Source organism: Ostrinia nubilalis, chromosome 22 (assembly GCF_963855985.1).
Source record: "Ostrinia nubilalis chromosome 22, ilOstNubi1.1, whole genome shotgun sequence".
In the NCBI taxonomy this organism is placed as follows: Eukaryota; Metazoa; Arthropoda; class Insecta; order Lepidoptera; family Crambidae; genus Ostrinia; species Ostrinia nubilalis.
This window is the reverse complement of record NC_087109.1, coordinates 1,933,078-1,950,064: the sequence shown is the minus strand read 5'-3', so window position 1 is coordinate 1,950,064 and position 16,987 is coordinate 1,933,078. Positions and strand designations below refer to the sequence as shown.

General features: G+C 38.6%; 1 protein-coding gene across 2 annotated transcripts in view; it reads left to right on the top strand.

Moving 5' to 3' along the window:
- The first annotated feature begins 13,675 nt into the window (after positions 1-13,675).
- The window catches only part of LOC135082613 (uncharacterized), a 29,083-nt gene continuing 25,771 nt past the window's right edge, over positions 13,676-16,987 (top strand). For both annotated transcript variants that reach the window (XM_063977394.1, XM_063977393.1), the window contains exon 1: positions 13,676-13,837. The gene's annotated coding sequence lies outside the window, so the exon portion shown is untranslated. The remainder of the gene's footprint in view (positions 13,838-16,987) is intronic.

Sequence of the window (16,987 nt, the reverse complement as noted above, 5' to 3'; positions counted from 1 at the left end):
ACCCATAGTTGACATTTATGACATCCACGACAATTCCAACCTAATAGTCCAGCGCGGCCGATGACGATTGAAATACCGACTCTGACCTCAATGTGTTTCTAAACATCTGTTTGAATCTGTGTAAGAACATTTCAATCATCATCATTATTTCAGCCACAGGATGTCCACTGCTGAACATAGGCCTCTCCAAATGATTTCCAGATTGGCCGGTTGCTGGCGGCCTGCATCCAGCGCTTTCCTGTAGGCTGGTTTTAGTGTCACGCGGACTGTCAGTGCGGATTGCTCCGCACAGCCGATCTGTATGAACTGCTAGGGAGCGGAGCGGATCCTCCGGACTGCATTACTCTAAAACGCTCCCTAAAAGTTTATACAGATTGGCCGTGCGGAGCGGGGCCGCACCGGACGGTCCACGTGACACTAAAACCAGCCAGGGGGTCATCTGTCCACCTTGTAAGTGGACGTCCTACACTGCGCTTTTCGGTATGAGGCCTCCACTCCAGACGCTTAGTGGGTCATGGCCTCCACTCCAGACCCTTGCTGCCCCATCGGCCGTCAGTTCTGAGTAGGTATTATACGTCCTGCCCATTGCCACTTTAGCTTGCTAATCCGTCGGGCTATGTCAGCGACATAAACTTAGTGTCACTCACTCACAAAAGCAAGCTCAAATTAATGACGAATGTCCTATCTTAATTTGGGTTTAAGACTATAATTAAATTGTAATTTGTTAGGAGTAATGCCTGTGAACTTTGCTGAATGTAGCATAAAGGCCCAGGGTCGACCTCCGGCGCGCTCTTGCATTGATTTTAGTAATGGCGATCACAAAATGCTTTAAATTTCTAACTAAATACTGGATTTCGGATCTAAAACACTCATACCTATGAAATCTAATAAGAGGCAGGTGGTGTATTAAGCACCTTGAACGCAAAGAACCAGGTTCGATTCACGAATCAATTAATTTGATATTTTGCTGCTACTGCTACTACGTTCTTGAATTAGGCGTGAATGGGTCGATCACCTCTTAATCGAGCTCATACAAATATCTTTCAGCAAACCAGACACAATCATCATCATCATCATCATTTCAGTGACAGGATGTCCACTGCAACATAAATCTCCCCCAATGATTTCCACATCGCTCGGTTGGTAGGTGCCACCTTTATGAGGTCGTCGGTCTACCTTATGTGGGTGGACATCCCAAGTTGTGACACAATCCTAATTTAGAAAAAACATTTTAGTCCAGTCAATGAATGCCTTAACGACGGTGTAGAGAGAAATCCGTAGAACACAATTTCTGACCTCGGGACTTTATTTAGCCTTGTTAGGTGGTGAACATAGCAAAAGTCCCCGCCCTTAGCCCTTGAGCCAGCGGGGAGAGGGGGGTTTAAATTCTTTCTTGGCTGATCCAACCAGACATCGAATCAAGGACCCAGCAGGTTTAGGTTAGGTTACCTCTTTTTATTAATGAACAAAAACAACTTAAACTTGTCCAAATTGTTTTGCCTTTTCTACCCGCCTGTACAGTAAACCGCAATAAGCATGAACACATTAAATTTGTGTAAAGCGAGCTTAATTTGTGTCACGTTCTGTATGACAAATGTACTGGATACTTAAACTAAGGTTTACACCTAAATGACATATATATTTTATGAGTTTTAGTGATGATTAATATTAATATTGTTGACAGTCAGTGTCTTTAGATAAAGTAATTGATTCAAGTTCGCTACGAGTTTTTATTTTAAAATAACTGAACAAAAAAAACTGTACTACCTAGTCTAGAATACCTTCTAATAAGTCATATTAATACGCTTGAATGAGTTTAATGACAACAGAAAATGATCTACGTAATCGCTAGAAAGCGATTTCTTCTAAATAAAATCCAGGGATAAGACGAGCTTAACACTGGAACGTCTTTTTTATAAGTTCATCACTTAAATAAAATTAAGTTGTTACGTAGTTTACAGTGCTTTAGCTTTGAATGTAGCGCTAAACTGTCTCCGATATTTGTTCGTTACTTCACAAGTAGTATCGATCGCGATATAGGATCGATTGCGATTAACGGGACTATTCCCACCTCTCGTTCCCACCACTGCAACTCCTGTGTAGCCAGGATCTACAGCTTGACCGCCATAAAAACTCAACCAATGAAGGTCAAGTTTGTCCCGGGGGAAAGTTAAACTGTCATTAGACCCGCAACGAAATTAATCAGACAAACATAGGAGGAGTTCAAAATTAAGGTTCGACTTCCCTCCATTGCAAAGCGGGTGACAGGTGACAAACAAAGGTTTAAAACCTCTAAGAGTAGGCACACACCGTTGATTTTTCGTCGGCCGATAGTTTAGTCGGGCTGTTGATCAGTATGGGCATGTATGGGAGTGCGCACACTACGCCGATTCGATTTGGCCGATTCTTCATTCCATTTTGAATTCGGGCACAACTATCGGCCAACTAAAAATCAACGGTGTGCGCCGACTCTAAGAAAAGATAATGCACCACGGACAATAAATATCGATTACGAATGTCAGTTTCATTGACAAGTAGCCCTGACTTTGTACTTAACCTGTTATTTCATCCAAGTTTAGATCAACTTGATAAAATTAAACAAAACATTACATTATATTATGATTAACCACATCTTGAGTTAACCAGACCCTGGGAAATAGGGTAAATGTAACTCCAATTATGTAATTAACAAAATTGTTGAATGGGCTTTCGTCAGGTGCTAATTTTATGAATTTGGGTGTTAGTTGCTTGGGTGGATCCATTGTGTACTTATTTAGAGATTTTCTGGCGTTCTGATGTCGAAATTTTAACTTGTAAGTCGACTTCTGGTAGTTTGTAGATTGTTAGTTAACTTCGAACTTTAACCGCCTCTGTGGTCTAGTGGTAAGACCATCTGCTTCAGACGCAGATGTCCCGGTTTCGATTCCCAGTGGGGGCAGATTTTTCTGTTTGGTTTGGTTGGTGGTAGGGCTTGTTCTAAGTCCGCCTAGCTACCACCATCTTACCTAAGTCTGTCGCCATAACAACAATGTAAACAGCATTGTTGTGTTCCGGCAGTTAGAGGTAAGGTAGCCAGTTCCTCCGTGGTTGAGGATTCCGGGTGAAGCTTGCTTCCACCTTCGGCCTGATCGTCACTTACCATCAGGTGAGATACAGGTCAAGAGCTTCCTTGTTGTGGATTAAAAAAAAGAAAAAAAAAAGAACATAGGTAGGAGTTTTATACACGTATTCACAAACGATGCTTGCTTATGTGAAGCAGCAAATCGAACGCACAGCGTTGAATACAGCTCTGTGATTGGTTCGTGTCACCCTGTGCATCTACGCGCACTGTGAGACCTCATAGTAATGTTTGTGAAAACGGGCGTTATTCTACGAAAGAAGTGCTGAGTCCTCCAAACGAATTATAACATTTTCCTCATAACCGTAACAATACCATAACCACAGCTAAGGGATTTTGTACCATCTGCAACGGTTTACCGATTATCATCGGTGCAACCATCATCATTATTGCAGTCTTTATTTCAATAACCATAGAGTCCTATTTCCGACGAATATTTTCAGGTTCAATTTAATGTAGGAAGTGTGAATTAATTTATGTTTTGTCTATCAAAATGGCCGGATGGCGCGGCCGTGGATTGGTCACATGTAATTTGGGTGCAAGTTATGTTCCTTGGTTATGGTCTCTCATTTTGCGGTTCGACATCTTTGACGGTTTCAGGGTCTTTATTAATAGCGGATATTACATCTGGGACGCCGTTTAGTATTGTTATTTATTTAATTTCATTAAAGGGGCTCGTTCAGTGATTTGTCCCACAACACATTCGTCCCGCTGGGACGAAACACTGAATTAAAAAAAATAATTTTCGTTCTGGATTCGTCCCATTGAATTTATTATTTATCATAATGAGATTTAATACCGTCAGAAAGTCAATGAAATAAAAGAAAACGTGCTTTTGTTAACAGTTGCAATTTTAAAAGTAGTAGCGCGTTGATGTCTTATGTACTGATACTTACAAAAATGTTTTTTTTTGCATAATTTTAAGACTCTTATGGAGCCTTTACATGTCCCATAACCTTTTTACCCTACCAGCGCTTCGAGTCCAACATTTGGCAAGTGCTGAGAAGAAGCGCCGCAACAAACTCAGTCACCACTGTCTGCCGGTAAAAATTTTCGAGTTAAGCAGTAGGCACTTACAAATTTCAAAGCGGTGACTTGCATCGATATAAGTACAAGGTGGACTGACGATCTGGTGAAGGTCGCGGGAGATGCCTGGATGCGAGCAGCGCAGGACCGGTCTTTGTGGAAATCCTTGGGGGAGGCCTTTGTCCAGCAGTGGACGTCTTTCGGCTGAAACGAACGAAGTACGAGGTTTAAGCATTGTTTAATTACCTGCCTATCTATATTATGCAAAGCTCGCTCCTTAGACATCGTACTTTCTCTTGTAGACAAAAAATAGCATGCATTAACATTGCAAGATTGGACAAAAAGCAGGCTTTGTATTCAAATGGACTGGATGTCGGCTGTTCGTTAAATTGTCTGCAGTTTAGTGTTGCATAATTAAATCAATAGTAGTATGTTGTTATGTTAATACTAGGTTATAAAATATGGTTTTTGAGACGCCCACATCGGTTATAGATTTTAATTTATTAGAGTCTGTGGTCTAGTGGTAAGACCACCTGCTTCAGACGCAGAGGTCCCGGGTTCGATTCCCAGTGGGGGCAGATTTTTCTGTTCGGTTTGGTTGGTGGTAGGGCTTGTTCTAAGTCCGCCTGGCTAGCTACCACCATCTTACCTAAGTCTGTCGCCATAACAACAATGTTAACAGCATTTTTGTGTTCCGGCAGTTAGAGGTAAGATAGCCAGTTCCTCCGTGGTTGAGGATGCGGGTGAAGCTCGCTTCCACCTTCGGCCTGATCATCACTTACCATCAGGTGAGATACAGGCCAAGAGCTTCCTCGTTGTGGATAAAAAAAAAGTCTTCCAGTGACTTGGCCCACTTTTAACTTGGTTCACGGGCCAAGCTAAAAGTGAAGACGAGTAGTGCAAAGGCAATTTTCCTACTTGTAATGATTTTCACGCTGAAAGTTTTTATATTGAGATTTGAGATACTAGCGAGTAGGAAATGAGTGTAGGTCACGTTTTGTTGAATTAGAAAGTTTGAAAAAAGGGATGAAAGTTTAAGTACTTACTTATGAACTAGAGATGGGCCGACTATGGTCTTTGCCGACTAACCGACTAGCCGACTAATCGGTTTTCAAATTGCCGACTAGTCGGCCGACTAATCGGCAATGCCGATCATTCTAATACCTACTTGTCCGATGAATAAAATATAGATTTCTAAATAGATAAATATAACTTCTTGAGAAATGAGATTTATTTAATATGAGAAAAAATAAAAAGCAACATTAAAATCACCTAACAGCTGTACCTAAGGTAGATATCATAATTTTCGACGGCGGAGGGGTCAGAGGAGGTGACAATATGACCGCCTCCCGCTGGGCAAGGATGCGCGCCGTGATATTATTCTTTCTTGTAGACGTCAAAATGTATGGGCAAAATTGCGCTTATCGCGGCACGCATCCTAGGCCTACTGATTCCTCTCCACCCTCCACGGTGATGGTCAGCGAGCTGGGGGCGTGGGGGTACCTCCGCCTGCACGGACTACCATCACCGTCGGATAGACAGGACCTGCCACACAGGTGGGCAATTGCCGGGACGGACTGTCATAGTTGATGGCTTTGTCCGGATACCCATAGTTCTTCACACTAAGGCGATCGATTGAGCTCAGGGGTTATTTAAGTATTCCTCATCCTTCCGATGAGAGAAGCCTCACATAATCTACCACTTTCCCGCAGGATAGGTATGCAATTCCATGCATTCTTTCCCCGAAAAGTGTCATAATTTTTATATGGACAAATTACATAAACTTTACACATTTTTGATGATTTCCTGGTAATTTTAACTAATCTTAACTTTGTATGAATTTAAACTTATGATTATGAGTTTTAATTCATTCACATAATATTTAATATTGTAATGCGCCGATTATAATCGGCATATTTTGCCGAATAGTCGTCACTAGTCGGCCGACTACAAATGATGCCGAATAGTCGGCTTTCCCGACTAGTCGGCGACTAGTCGGCCCATCTCTATTATGAACCCATAATTTCTTGTGTTAATATTAAAAGTAAATGATTGCGGTGTTAAATAAGGTGAGACGTGCATACGATAGAGATTGCGGTCAGAATATAGTATTATTTACTTTACAAAATAAGGACATATTTATTTCTGAAACTCGTAAGCAATATTGACAACATTACATTAGCGTACGCAGTACGATATGAGCACAGGTTAACCTATACATTGGTATCTTATATAGTGGTAATAGTAGCGAGTTTGCAAACAAAATGTAAAGCCTGAAGAAGTGCTTGTTAGAGCCAAAGCACACGATGCGTTGCGGCGCCGCACCACAAAGTTTTTCACGGTATCGCGGCGCACCGCTCGTGTGCCCGCCAAGTAAGGCTGTAAGGCTTTCCACCAAGGCGGAGCGGAGAAGTATTCTTCTTGTCGTGTCGACCACAAACTTACACAGTGTCAGCCCAAAACTCCGGTACAAGAGTGGCGTTGTCAAAAGCCTTCATTAAATATTCCTGCGTGCAGTTGTTTGGGCACGCAGGGCAGCGGAGAAGTGTCGGGCAGACTAATTTTGATAAAGAATTTGACAGCGGGAGTGGCGCGGTGCGGAGCGGAGAGCTTCGCTTGCTTCGAGCCTACTCATAAAACTCATTTATTTATGCAAATAGGCTTTTGTAAAGCACTTTTACACGTCCCAGTAATAACCCTACTACTGCTTCGGGACAATAAATGGGCCAGTGCTGAGAAGAAGCAGCGCAAGAAACTCAGTCACTATTGTCAGCCTCTTTTTCAAGGGTTTACAGACTTTAAAATGTACATAGTTATAAATATTTATGCGAGCTATAAAGCAGTTAAGCATTACAAACATTTTTATCTTTTAAATAATCATCGACTTTATAGTAGCCCTTTTTCATTCAGGTACTTTCAATAAGTGCTTTGAATTTATGAATGGGCAGTTCTACAACAGCTGCTGCTGGAAACCGGGCCTAAGAGTAGGCGCACACCGTTGATTTTTCGTCGGCCGATAGTTTAGTCGGGCAGTTGATCAGTATGGGCATGTATGGGAGTGCGCACACTACGCCGATTCGATTTGGCCGATTCTTCATACAATTTAAAATCGGGCACAACTATCGGCCAACTAAAAATCAACGGTGTGCGCCTACTCTTAGAGGACGCAGCGACACCGCTCCGGCGTCGCACCGCGCCGCATCGCATCGTGCGCTTTGGCTTTTACGTGGTCTCATAGAGTTTAGAGCAGTCTTTCCCAAAGTGGGCGATAACGCTGCAGGCTTAAAGGGGGCGGTAAGAGACCCAGAAAAAAAATGGGACGTTGTGTAGAGGCTTGGGAGGCGTCATTTACTAGGAGGACTCTCAGATACCGACTGAGCACTCGACTCTCGACTACAAATGGGGGCGCTAAAAAGAATTTATTCTCAAAGTGGGCAGTAGACAAAATAAGTTTGGGAACCGCTGGTTTAGAGCATAGATGCGTAATATAGAATACGCTAAATACTCTAACGCCGATAACTATTTGCGCACCGACTGTGAAAGTGCGCGTTTGTTTGTCATTGCCTCAATTATGAAATCTACGATAATTTACAAGGAAGAATGTACGGTATACAATTAGGTAAATAAAATCCTGTGTTAAACAATAGCCTCTAAGAGGTTTTAAGACAATTACCAACACCCTAACTACATAAATTTGGATTTTTTTCTTTATAACGGGACTATTTCCACCTTTCGTTCCCACCGCTGCAACTCCTGTGAAGCCAGGATTTAGTTTGTCCCGGGGGAAAGTTAAACTGTCATTGGACCCGCAACGAAATTAATCAGAAGAACAAAGGAGGAGTTCGAAATTAAGGTTCGAATTCCCTCTAGTGCAAAACGGATTGATAGTTTTAAATAATAATAATTTATGCATAATAAAAATTCCTTATCTATACGATCCCAGTAGTTAAACCTCAGATGTTTTGAAATGAAAGTTTCGTCTATTATCATTACATTAATTGTGACCTCAGCGACCCATAGATACCTTCTTAAAGTGCACCGTAACCATCTTACTGTTATACGTTAGTTATATAATTTGTTTTGATTGATTACGCATTGCCTCTAGTATTTTAATTAGCGAGTAAAAGATTCAACCAACTGGCAAAGCACAATGTTCATAGGAAATGGTTAAGTGTGCACTTGTGCAGGTTATGATATGAGGCGGATATCTATACTATAATATTATAAATGCCAAAGTAACTCTGTCTGTCTGTCTGTTTTGCTTTCACGCTTAAACCACTGAACCGATTTTGATGAAATTTGACATAGAGATAGTTTGAGTCCCGGGAAAGGACAAAGGATAGATTTTATCTCGGTTTTTGAAACAGGAACCCGCGCGATAAAGTTTTTCTGTGACAGACAAAACTCCACGTGGGCGAAGCCGCGGGCGGAAAGCCAGTAACGCCATAATTATATACTTACTGACAGAAGAATGCAGATTTAGTTTGATGTTCAGATAAAAGCACAACAAGTTAACAATGTGGCACCGTATTCATGTACTCAGCTGTAATAAATGCAATTTTGAACATTATTGTCTGATGCATGGAACCATAGTTGACATAGTCGGCCGTTTGGTGTAGTGGTTCAGAACGGACTACTATGCCGAGAGGTCCCAGGTTCGATTCCCGGCCGGGCAGAAATTGAAATGATGAATTTTAATGTGTATAATATGAATGTATTTATAAAAAAAAGTATTTAAGTATGTTTATATCCGTTGTCTAGTACTCATAGTACAAGCTTTGCTTAGTTTGCGACTAGAGGCGCAGTGTAAAATGTCCAAGGATATTTATTATTTTCAAAGGTATTGGGTAATCGGTAACTAACACACTGGTACAAACTAAGATACGCAAATTTTTCATATTTTCAGTGAAAATACTACATTTTTTTCAATTTGATGAAAGCCGACGAATGTGGATCCTTAGATGGTGATTAGGAAATTTTAGGAAATCGCCAAAAAATTACTATAATGTACAAAAAGTACTTAACTGTTTAAATGAAGTTGATATCACTGAAAAGTCTCTGTTTCAGTAATTTTTTATCACTGTATAACTATGTCTCAGGAAAATAATTAAATTGCATTTACTAAAAATATGCAAATGATTTCTTTTGCTTCCACGGACATTCTGAATTGATCACTGGTTCAAGTGAAATTGCGTAAAGTTTAGATTATTATCTAGGTATTAACCACGGGTATTAAGAACCGGATACTAGACTTATTTGAATATTTGTATAATAATTAACTGAAGATGTAACTAAACTAACGTTAGATTACCGCACAATGCTAATTAAATAGTAAAAGTGTATTAAAAAAATATTAAAGACTAGCGGCCGCCCGCGACTTCGTACGCGTGGATCCCGTTTTACCCCCTTAAGAGTTGAATTTTGCAAAATCCCGTCTTAGTGAGCATCTACGTTCTAAAAGGAACCCCCATGCAAAATTTGCACTTGTAGTATCTGAGATTTCGTAATGAGTGAGTGAGTCAGTCAGTCAATCAGTGACCTTTCGCTTTTAAAGATTTATATGAAAATCGTCATGTAGGCCTAGGATGCGCGCCACGATAAGAATTTATTGATTTTGTAAGATAAGCATACATTTTTCGTCTAAAATCGTCGATAAGATTTACGCCCGTATTCACCGATACTTGCTTAATTGAAGCAGCAAATCGAACGCACAGCGTTGAATAGAGCTCTGTGATTGGTTCGTATGTCACCCTGTGCGTCCACGCGCACTGTGACTCACTCATAGTAATTTTTGTGATTACGGGCGTTAATCATGGCGCGTATCCTATCTCAGATCTCTTTCTGAGATAGAACCATTAGTAGCAAAATGTAACAATTGGTTATTTTAACTATGAATCAAAAAACTGGGCCTAAGTAGGCCAACTGATGGAGGAAAGTCGAACCTTGACTTCGAAATCCTCCTATGTTCTTCTGATTAATTTCATTGGGGGTCCAATGATAGTTTAACTTTCCCCCGGGACAAACTTGACCTTCACTGGTCGGGTTTTTATTAGTGGACAACCTTAGCTACACAACGTACCGTAACGTTGCTTGGTGCATTCAATAGAAATGACATCACATCTTAAAATTATTCAAAAATTATTCGCAAAACTATCGATTCACTTTCACTTATCTAAAACTCTAAACCAACAGCTTTATTATCCACGGTGTTTATTGGAAACTCGATATATCGGTAATCGAATTATGTATCTGTGCACGCGATGGATTTACTCGATTATTACAAGTATTATCGATACGTGCATTAAAAGCTCTCTTTTTTTACTTACTAATATGTGGCACTAAGAAGAGGCCTCACGCAGACTTCTTGAAGGATATAAAGGTACGTTGCTTTTTAATTTTCCTTCAATGGGTTATGCAGGAATTAATAACAAAACACAACTGCCTGATGTCATTTAATTTTCACTTCCCCGCCAAGAAAATATAGAGATCCAATTACGAGTATATTTTTTGTCAACGGTATTGTAAGTTACCCGTAAAGATAAAAGACATTACTAACAGGTTATTTTTGATGGATTTGTTGTTTCAATAAATGAAGATGATAGAGTTTCAGTCGAGTTTTCAGCGTTTCAAAATACGTTACTTAATACAAACTACCTACTTAGCTATTTCAGGTTTGAAATGCCGCTAGAAAACCTTATTTTGTCTCTTCTGGAATTTTCAAAAAATCCACGATATTAATTCAAATTCAATGATATTAAAAGGTGGGAAAAATAATCAATACCAGTAGTGATTGTTACAAAATATTTAACTGCTTAATAGGTTTAACGTGTAAGTTAACTTTACGATTAATTGATAACAATTAAACGATCCGTGACCTTTACCGTCAACCTCCATTATTAACTAGCATCTGTCCTTTAGCTGTTTATAAAAAACAGACAAAAAATTAGACACCTACTTATAAAAAATATCTTAAATTGTGTAGGATCGAATCCCAAACTTCAGGCGTAGTACATAACTACATAGTTCGGCCTACTTAATAGAAACGCCTGGGAGGCTTCCTTAAAATGTAGGTACATACTTAGATAATTAATACTTTTTCAATATTTTTTTAATAGAACAGGAGGCAAACGACCAGATGGATCACCTGATGGTAAGTGATACCGTCGCCCATAGACACCCGTAGTCCTTATTACCTACCTATTTATAGGTTTTACAGATCCGTATGTACTCCAGGCACGGTTTTTTGTGTTAAACTGCTCTGTTTCATGTGCTTTCTACTCGTAAGAGACTTATTGGTTGATAAACTGAATTGTGTGTTTTTTTTATACACAACGAGGAAGCTCTTGGCCTGTATCTCACCTGATGGAAAGTGACGATCAGGCCGAAGGTGGAAGCGAGCTTCACCCGGAATCCTCAACCACGGAGGAACTAGCTATCTTACCTCTAACTGGCGGAACACAACAATGCTGTTAACATTGTTGTTATGGCGACAGACTTAGGTAGGATAGTGGTAGCTAGCCAGGCGGACTTAGAACAAGCCCTAACACTAACCAAACCGAACAGAAAAATCTGCCCCCACTCGGAATCGAATCCGGGACCTCTGCGTCTGAAGCAGGTGGTCTTACCACTAGACCACAGAGGCGGTTAAATGTATGTATTCTGTTACTATACATAAGTACTTACAGAAAATTGAACTAAATGAATGAATGAAACAGAAGCTCTAGAATTGGCAGTTCTATTCTGAAATTGGCTGTAAACTATGCCAAAGCTTACAATAAAGGTCATATGGTAAGAAACATAATAAGTACTTAAACATCATATAAAGCTTTTACTGTAGCTTTCAAACTGCCTACGAAGCTCGGTATTATTATGTAAGAAGATGACAAGTCACTACTAGAATAAACCGTAAAATGTACAGCCTATTGCTGCTTTGTCACGTCATTATGTACAGTCAGCCTCAAATGGTTCGTGACATCCAAAGTGACCAAAAAGTTGACAAAACAACCTTATTCCAATCTACAGGGTGGAAACGATTCCATTGGAAACATTGAATTTTAGGATAGTTCCAGTATATTCTGTAACCTATTATTAGTACCGTTTGAAAGAGCTTGTGAAGCACTTTCAGGATCAGTAACCAGTTTTTCGATATCTTGTATAATTTAGAAATAATCGGGTGAGATCACTTATCGTTTCCACCCTGTATAAATTACAATAACTCAAAGGTGACTGACTGACTGACATAGTGATCTATCAACGCACAGCCCAAACCACTGGACGGATCGGGCTGAAAGGCAAGCAGGTAGATGTTATGACGTAGGCATCCGCTAAGAAAGGATTTTACGAAACTCCATCCCTAAGGGCGTAAAACGGGATCCACGCGTACGAAGTCGCGGGCGGCCGCTAGTTGTAGTAACATAGACGTGTTGCGAACTTACTGGCTACTTTGGGTGTCACGAATTATTTGACGCTGACTGTACAATGAACGCGGATGATTCGAGCGCGATGGAGTAGTGGCGCGGTAAGTTAGCACTCACGCAGTATACCGGGTTCAATTCCTGGTCGGGTCAATTAATAAACATAAAATATATTCTTTTCTTAAATAATGGCTCTATAGGTTGTTGAATGATTGAGTCGAGATAATGAGGGTTTTCGCACACGAAAGATCCGCTAGATGGCGTGGATGTGGGGTCTGACTGCTGCGTGATTGGTGGATTTTGACATATCTGTCAATGTCATGTCAAAAATAACCAATCATGCAGCATTTGGACCTCGCGTCTACGTATTGCCATCTGGCGGATTTTTCATTCGCGAAAACCCTCATTGGATTGGTTCTGGGGTCGATTAAATTATTATTAATTATTATTATTGCTTTTTGGTTTTGTATCAAAATGGTAGTCCTAAATCCAATAGGTCCTAAATCTTGGGTCTTTGTAAGTAAATTAATGATACAAATCTATATTTTGAGGAAAAATGACGCGAAAAAACCTAGAAAGACTAATATAATTATAATAAAAATATGCGCAAAACATTTTTAATGCGAATCCAAAAATGTGATAAATCATAAATTATTATTTTTTCAGATAAAACCTCAAAGCATTTTGCAACATTTATCTTTTATTGGCTGTAAAACCCCAATAAATGGCCAAATCGTCATTAACCATCTCTTAATTGATAATTAAGGAGCAAATAAACATAAATTGCTACACCAATGGAACATTCTTCACAATGTAACGTTCGCGTAAACCTTCGATGTATCAAACTATCAATTATGTACTGTGAAATCTGTTTTAGAGACGTCTCAATAGGCAACCTTCGGTCGCATTGTGATTTTACGCAACTCTAGTAAGAGTATTTTATTCTTGCTAATTACCAAAACTTCATTAATTTGTACCCCCCCGATGTACGGCCAGCGTAATGTGACCTCTGTTATAGGAACTGCGTTTAGAAACGAAAGGTCAAAGTGTAGTGGAGGGTGAACCTTTGGCATGGGTTATAAGCGTGGTATATTGTTTGCGCGCGTGCATTCTCCTTTCGCGTTTGGTGCAGGCCGCTTATAAAGTCAGTGTTTTAAAAAAAAGTGACATCTTTTTTTCGAATAGTGTTCTTTATTCGGATTTTCGCAGTGACCAGTGTTGTGGTTTGCAGTTGGTTTGCGGTTTTTTAAACACAGTACCGGCATTTATTTTGAACAAGGTCAGTGATTTATGAAATTTTAGTTTAATATCTAAAATTGTATTTTAAATAGGTACATTTTAATAACTTAAATTGAATTTAAATTATTGTACACAATAATAATTATTCATGGAGATAAAATAAAAAAAGTATTTATTAAGCTACTAAAAGTGATTGATTTTAATCTGTAAAAGTCATCGCATGCATAATATACGTATTGCATGCGTATTATGCATTAATATCAACTACTCATTGCAAAAAAGATTTGATCATAACTTCCTTTTCGAGCGATGAGGAAATATTCTCCATAAAAAATAATCATTACTTAGATTGGGTGAATGACAACTTAATAAAAAGCACAATGTTGACAATTCAATCTGACAGTGACGTGGGAAATCGCGATAAGTCAGCCTATTGAAAATTTTAATGAACCGATTTTATCAACTGCCTACAATGCATGCGTACAACACTAATTCAAACATACCCGAACAGCGTAACTTTTTAATTAAGTTTTTTAAGGCAAAGGCATAAAACTAAATACATCCTACAAAAAATAGAATTAATTTACAGTCGATAGCAATTTTGCGATTCAATTTGCTGAAAACTTTTGAAATGGCCTACTTTTTATTTAACCTACTTGATAAGTTCAATTGAACTGAAATTGAAGCTGATAAGTGATGTAATCCTTGGGGGAGGCCTTTGTAAAGCAGTGGACGTCTTTTGGCAGAAACGAAGGAACGAACGAAGTAATATAGAGCAAATTGCTGATTAATTAAAAAGTTTAGAGGTATCACATTTGCTCTACGAGTATAATTTATAGTTGTGTATACCTACCCTACTTAACTTTATCAAAACTTTAACATTAATCCTGTATTTCAATTTGTGCGAAAAAAAAAATGTAGAGCAAGTTCTACAATTTCTATTTTATTACAACTTTAAAGACGATTGTTATCGCTCCTTAAATTATTAAAATAATTTAGTACGGATGACAACCTCAATCGATTAACCTAAACTAAGCAGTAGCATAGTTGTATTAAGAGCTATTTTAGTGGGTACCAAATACTAATGCTGTAAATAATAACGGACAATTCAATCACAATTTTATTATGTCAACCAAAATGACACTGATTATTTTAATCAAGATAATGCAACATACTTATGATCATCATTCGAATCATCACAATTATTCTGTAAATCTAATATAAAAAGCATCTTATTGGTAGGTCTTAAAGGCTGTATTTGTGTAGCAAAAATGCAGGTAAGATGTCCTTAGGCCGAAGTTTCATAAGCCTTAGAAAATGACAAATGTGCTAAAATTGATGACCTCTACTTGTAGGGTATTGCGAAACCAATTTAAAGACAAAAGGACGTTCGTCCAGTGTCTAAGTAGCTCGAATGGAAGAGCAGTCGCAAACGAAAGGTTGTGGGTTCGATTCCTACCTTAGATTGGGTAATTAGATTTTTTCAAGTTATTTATAATTCAAAAGGACGTTCTTTAGTTGGTAAATTGGCTTCTGCGTGGATGTAAGTTTATACAGAAAGTCTTTATATGTAGAGCTTTCGTAATCAATTAAAAAGCCATAAAATCTTAACACATTTACATAATTTACATACTTTTTGAAGAATTTTTGTGTCCCTAACTTGAATCGAACTATCTAGAATTAACCATACTTAACACCCTGTATAGTTACATATTTTTTGTTGTTCAACAAAAAAAATTTTACAGAGACTGGACGAAAAAGACGGGAGATTGTGTTTTTCTTATTTAACTTCTGAAGTGGACCGCTTTATATTTGAACGACGATGAAGAAATTTGTCCTAAAAATGGTCCTAGCCCCATCTTAACTATCTAAGATCTTCAATCATCATCATCATCATTTTAGCCACAGGACGTCCTCCTCCAATGATTTCCATAATGACCGGTTGGTAGCGGCCTGCATCCAGCGCCTTCCTCTACATTTGGTTTTTTTTATCTCCATACACTCATGTGATTCACTCATCATCATCATCATCATCATTTCAGCCATAGGACGTCCACTGCTGAACATAGGCCTCCCCTAATGCTTTCCACGTTGATCGATTGGTAGCGGCCTGCGTCCAGCGCTTCCCTGCTACCTTTACGATGTCGTCGGATTCACTCATGTCTTACTTAAAATCTAGATACATTCAATGGCCTATAATAGCATTTCAAACCTCCATTCAATAATTCTGCAATATCGAGATTAATGACATGATAACAGAATATAAAACTCTTGGAGATCCAATCATGTCAATAAAAAGTTGTTGCGACACTTTATTGTGTCTACACTTGTGGTATATTATATACCACTGTGTATATACCGTATATACCACCTACCGAGACTGATCTTGAAAGATAACTAAGCTATTATTTTATGTATTCGTAATTTTCGACTGCTTTAGAACAAACTTAATAAAACAATTAAATTAATTGGTAGGTAGGTACTTAGAATAGTTTGTTTCATTCAATGACAGTACATTTTCTTTCTAATGTATTTTTCCAGTAAAAATAAAACTGGAAGAATAAAAAAAATCTGTAGAGTTTTCCCAATCAGGTTTGAATATTGCTGTTACTTAATAAATTTTACTTAGTTGAAATGGTGTGCGCGGCGAAATCCTTTCAAAAAACAAAATAACAAAGTAATTTCTAAAAATAATAATGATTATTTTATTGGAATTCACATTATAATGTAGACCAGCAAAAATTTTAACCTTAAACTTTTATAGATAAAAGATGCTTTACACTTAGGCTGGGTTGCACCATCTTACTTTAACTTTGACAAACGTCAAAAGTCTGTTAAACTCCATACAAAAAACACCGGTTATAACGATAACCGATACCGGTTATAGTTACTGTTATAGCTACTAGCTTTGACCTTAACTTTAACGATTTGTCAAAGTTAAAGTAAGATGGTGCAACCCAGCCTTAGTATAATAGCGCGTAATCACCACAAACTCGACTCCAGGGATGTTATGGATATCCGTAACCGTAACCGAAACTTTCGGATATCCGAAATAAAAAATATCCGAAACCGTAACCGTAACCGATTCAAAAGTTTTGGATAGCCATCTAGTATCAATTTTTATTTTTTTATTACTTTTTCGATGTAAAGTGTGCGGCCATGAATGAACCGTGTTGGACAACTATTGCCA